The sequence below is a fragment of the Patagioenas fasciata genome, chromosome 4 (genome assembly GCF_037038585.1).
Source record: "Patagioenas fasciata isolate bPatFas1 chromosome 4, bPatFas1.hap1, whole genome shotgun sequence".
Lineage (NCBI taxonomy): Eukaryota > Metazoa > Chordata > Aves > Columbiformes > Columbidae > Patagioenas > Patagioenas fasciata.
Window position 1 is genome coordinate 9,221,119 of NC_092523.1, and position 5,405 is coordinate 9,226,523.

The 5,405-nt window shown below is 44.1% G+C and overlaps 1 long non-coding RNA gene across 2 annotated transcripts; it reads right to left on the bottom strand.

Moving 5' to 3' along the window:
* Positions 1-384: 384 nt before the first annotated feature.
* LOC139827896 (uncharacterized) lies at positions 385-4,705 on the bottom strand. Of its 2 annotated transcripts, none has more exons than XR_011739019.1 (3): positions 4,139-4,705; positions 3,350-3,507; positions 385-471 (listed from the first exon to the last, which is right to left on the bottom strand). It is a non-coding gene; the product is annotated as an uncharacterized lncRNA (long non-coding RNA). The 2 variants fall into 2 exon arrangements; XR_011739020.1 differs by having other exon boundaries at positions 3,350-3,512.
* Between the last annotated feature and the right edge of the window lie 700 nt (positions 4,706-5,405).

A 5,405-nucleotide genomic window follows, 5' to 3' on the forward strand; every position in this document is an offset into this window, starting at 1 on the left:
TCTTGTGGGCAAGAACAGAGCAGGGGCAATACCAACATAGAGGAAAAGAGAGGAAGGTCTGAACAGCAGCTGGGTATGAGTGACAGCAGTGTTCTTCAAAGCTGGCTTTCATCTCTCATAGCCCATATGATATGAGACAGTCATTTCACCCAGGGTCATGCTCCTCTTCTTCTCCTCTCCTCCTCCTCCTCCTTCTCCTTCTCCTTCTCCTTCTCCTTCTCCTTCTCCTTCTCCTTCTCCTTCTCCTTCTCCTTCTCCTTCTCCTTCTCCTTCTCCTTCTCCTTCTCCTTCTCCTTCTCCTTCTCCTTCTCCTTCTCCTTCTCCTTCTCCTTCTCCTTCTCCTTCTCCTCCTCCTTCTCCTCCTCCTTCTCCTTCTCCTTCTCCTTCTCCTTCTCCTTCTCCTTCTCCTTCTCCTCCTCCTCCTCCTTCTCCTTCTTTTCTCTCCATTTGGGTGTTGCCAGAAAGGCTGCCCTGTTTGGAGACATATATCCCAGGTTGTACCCATCAAGGCACAATACATGGTGAAGCTTGCTGTGATGCTCATGAACATCCTGGGTTGCACTTTCCAAGGTGGTGACATCCCAGGGCATCTTACCTGAAAGATGCTTTGCTGGGATGACCCTATCTTCTGCAAACATCCAACCAAACTCAATGTGTAAATGCATCGCACCAATAAACCTGCTGGAGCTGCTGCTCCTGAAGAACTTCTCAGTGATACCAAGCAATGATCTCACTAACTGCAACACCCTCCCTATATTCCTGGAGAGCTCCTTGCTTTAAGTCTGTGAGTGAATCACCTTCACCACCAGATCTGTTGGAGACTTGGGCTGCTGAAGAGGTGGACAGGAGAGAAACATCAATTTGTCATTCACCTCACAGAGCGGGGGAAAAGCTGTCTTGATGTAATGGTTGCAACAGAGGTTTTAAAGGCAGAGCTGCCTGCTGCCCATGTCCTGGGTCAACAGAAAGTCCATCTCAGAGGTACCCAGCTGCTCTTCCTCCCTCATCCATATCACAACAGCATCCAGAACTCATTCTCACAGGTACCACAGGCTTTTTTTTAAACTAACAACAAGTACATCAGAAATCAAAGATTTTTGAAGGTGAAATTCCTTGCAAATTCAGGGTGATCTGAGCTAATAATTTCAGCCTGGGGACAGGGGGCAAGGAGGGGAAGAAAAGAAAGAGAAAAGAATGGGAGGGGAATTCTGAAAAAATTTCGAAACACATTGTTTCAACATCTTCTAAACAAAATGGGTTGGTTTTTTTCTGAAACAGCAAAATGTTTCATTTCAACATTTTCACATTCGTGTCTCAAAACAGCCTTTTTGTTTTACAAATGAATATAAATTAAAAGAAAACAAGGTTGGATGAAAAGGTTAATAAATGCAATAAAACATTTTGGGTTTGGACTGAAGAAACTATTCAGGGCTGACCCTACAAGAATCTTTTCCTTTTTTTTTCCCCAGTTTGCAAAGAAAATGCAAATAATTTGTTTTGGTTTGGCCTGAAGCAATTTATTTATCATTCTTGGAACCTGAAATGCCATTGTTTACCTAGATCAACTCATCAGCTCCCTGGCACCCTTTTCTTGGGGGAATTGGGAAGATCAAGGGGATGAAGAGAGACCACATTGATTTGGCTATGAGGAGGGTTGCTGTGGGGTCTGGGATTTTGGATCTAAGTGGTTAGATTCTGTGGTACCCACAGCACCTTCAGGACATGAACCAGATGCAGGGAGAGGTGAGATCTCTTATCAGATCAAAACAAAAGATCTAATAAAAGACATTATTGGCACACACAAGACTTACCTTGCCTGGAGGATAAGGCACAATCACTGCTAAAGCACAGCTCTCTCCTGAAGGGCACTGTAGCAATCTGACCGATAAATTTTAGGAGTTTCAGGAAAAAAAAAAATCAAAAAAAAAAAAATCAGGAGGGCCAGCTTTCATGGCTTACCCTGTGTTTGGAAAAACAGACAGCAAAAACCATCCCTGTCCATGTGTGAGAGATGTCAGGGACGATGCGGAGGCCCCAGAAATGGGACTGGCCCCAGGTCGTACTCCTTGCTGTGCCATGCCAGGGGCTCCTGCATACACGCTATTCATTTCGGTTGCGTAATGCTGAGCTGCAAGACCTCATCAGCTGCTACTCATTACACAGGCACAGCCCTTCTTGAATAGAAACCATAGCAGAAAATAGATCTCGGGATGTAAAAACTGACATCTTGAATTCATAAGCCGAGCGACAGCATTCTTGTTTAGAGTCTGAGGGTGGCCTGCTCTGAACTTGCCTTTTTTTATACCAGATGAGTCTAACCTCAGAGCCAGGATGACTCCAGTGAGTATCATTGCCCTAAAGCAAAGGACATGACTCAAGTCTAGCAACACTAGAGTTGCTACAAAGTGCCCAAGCAGAGGACATCGAGTCTGATCCTGCCATCCTTCCAGACCCATCAACTCTCTGATGATCTCCTGGGTCCCAACAACAGCAATGACAAAGGCTGCGACTCTGGGTTGCAGTCAGACTTCTCTCATATGTGATTTCCTAACTGGTGAAGAGCCTTGGAAAACCCCAGCCAGTAGAAAGAGCCAGAAAATAAACCAAGAAACCACGCTCCTCCACCTACACCACTACCAAACCAGTTCTACTTCCACAGCTCTGGGAGCAGGAAGGACCTGTTCCACAACGTGCTCCCCTCTCTGTTAACACCAGGCTCAAGGAAGGCATGGACTGAAGCGGTCCTCACCCAAAGAGCAGGCCTAGATACACGAAGCCTTTTGAAGCTCCAGCATCTCTTGGGGAGGCTGTGACAAAACACCAGCCCCACCACAGAAGTTGCCTTTTCATTGCCACTTTTCCTTAACTTGGATAACAGAAATAATTTCTCTGCAGGTAGATGCCCAGCCAGAGTTTTCAGAGCATACTTGACACACAGAAAGAAAGACTTCAGGAATCAACACCCATTGCTTCTTTCACCCAGAGCCATGGAAAGGAGAGGGACAAGATAAACTACTTTCATTAAGCTATGGAAGGGTTAGGGGAAGGACTCCTTGACCTCTCAAGGTCCTTTACAACCCTAAGTTTTTATTCTTTTATGTACCTGTTTCATTAAAACATATTTTTGGGGAGACAGGGATTTTGCACACAGATAGGACATCTAAGCTCCCCTTGCCTTTGCAAAACCAGGCAAACACAGATTGAGAGAACCATTCATGGTAATGAGATACTAAGCTAATGGTGCTGGAAACACTGAAGTATCTGGCTGGCCAGCAGGTATGGACAATTTGCAGGCATAACCTAAGATGGCATTAATGCATCTCAAATACAGCTCATCACTGTTCCTAACCTGCCCATAGCCAATCTTCATCGGTGTATCCACTGAAAACAGCAAGGTCTTCTCCTGCAGCTCCTTTGGCAGCTCCTTATGCTCTGTCTGCACAGTGCGAGCATCACCCTTTCACAGCTTCTTTTCGAGGCAGCCAGCAGTGCAAGTTCCTTTCTTACCTACACTTGAGAGGGAAGAAATCAAATATAGAAGATAAAAACATACCCTATGCAGCAGCCTGGCTTAAGCATGCTGTCACCAGGTTCTGTCTACTTATTCCTTGTCAGGTCTTTCTACTTGCTCCATCTTTCCTCACATATTTCAAATCTGCATCTAATTCAAGTATTACATCTATTTATTTTCTTAATACTTTTATTCCCCTGAACCGTGTTTTTATGGTGGGTAGCCGCCGTTGCAAGCACAGTGCTGAAATAAGGCACTTATTGGCTGCAGCTCCAGGGATTTTAACCGGATATCTGCCTTTGTTTAAATTAAGTAAATCAGGATGTTTCCTAAACACCATAAGGACAGAAGTTTAGACTTCTACTGAATCAACTTTTTGACCTAAAGCCAGCAATGTTTCAGTCAAGGATATTCCCTGCATGTATCCAAGGAGCCTGAAAATCCCCTTCGTCAGGTCCCAGCAGCTCTGCAACTTGCCCTGTTGGAAACACCATTCCAGCTCCCCTTGTAGGGGATATCTTTTCCTACAAAGGAACTAACTGAAGACGAACATGTAGTCACTCAAAATTTAGTGAAATACATCCCAGCCTTCAAATGCATTTTTTTGATACAAGTGTATATACTTACAGGCATATTTGTCCATACTGCCTGATGAAAATAAAACTCCAGCCGTGATGGGATATGGCTTTAGACATTGCTATGTTTTTCCTTCAGTTTTGATAAAGTGAGGAGTTTCTTGAGTGGTCAAAACCAGACATAATAGTGAACTTGAAGTAAAACAGGGATTTCAGCACCATTTCTTATGCTGATGTCTTTCTGGAAGCCCAGAAGTTAAACATGCAACTTCCATAAGCAAGAACAAGTGGCATACGGACAAATCTTCTGAGCAGACCTATGGCCTTTGAGAGTCCCAAAATCCTGTAAAGGATCTGTGCATTCTGGGATTTGCATTTTTATTTTCTTCTGAAGAAGCAAATTGCGGTGGTCCAGCCGTAGTTCATGGTCACCCAAGTGAACTGGTAAGTTCCAGCTCACCCAAAGATAAAAGATTGCTGCAAATATCCATTGCTGGAAAAGATGGGGTTGAGTAATTCGTATCAGAAATTGGTCACATTATTGGAAATGCTGACAAAAGCTAAGTGCACAATAAACTACGGTGGTTCCCAGCACTGATATGCTTTGAGCCAGCAGGAGCTTTGCTGTCCTTCAGCCTCAGGCCACTGACAAAGAAAATAGAAACTGCTGACAAAAATAATCATTAACTGTCTTAATTAAACAACTGCAAAAAAAGCTTTGTCATCAAATATTCACCTTCCTTTTGTTAAGAAACGCTAACACATTTGCAACACAGGGGTTGGAGAAGAACAGTCTCAAGGTCAGACTCTGACTGCTTGAACTGATTCCCATTTGAGCCTTTGAGGTGCCTCACTTGGTTGTTTCCATGGGATGGAGCTTCACCTCAAACCGTTACTTAGGTTTTGCTCTTCCAGCCTCTTTTCCTAAAGTCAGCTGCTGTATTTAAGGCAAGAGATGTTTCTCTCTCTGAATGATGTTAGTAAAATATGACTGGCAGTACTGGCTGTGGTGTGTCCACAGAGGTCACTGTCTTTGAAGTCCTTGTTAAACACACATTATTTGTCTCAGTTCATGTCAATGTGGTGATTCACTCTGTTTCTCTGTGCCAGCAAAATGAATGAGTGCCATTAATGTTTTACATGGAGGTGCAGAGTGCGTAGTTAAATACTTTCACACAGGCACTGACGTCACACGAGGATGTTTTCTTTCACTTCTCCTCCTTGGCATTGCCCAGGACTTCAGTGGGAGAGAAAGTGTACATAGATGCAACACAGGCCTTATGTGGCCCAGCAACAGTACCTACATCACTGAGATTTTA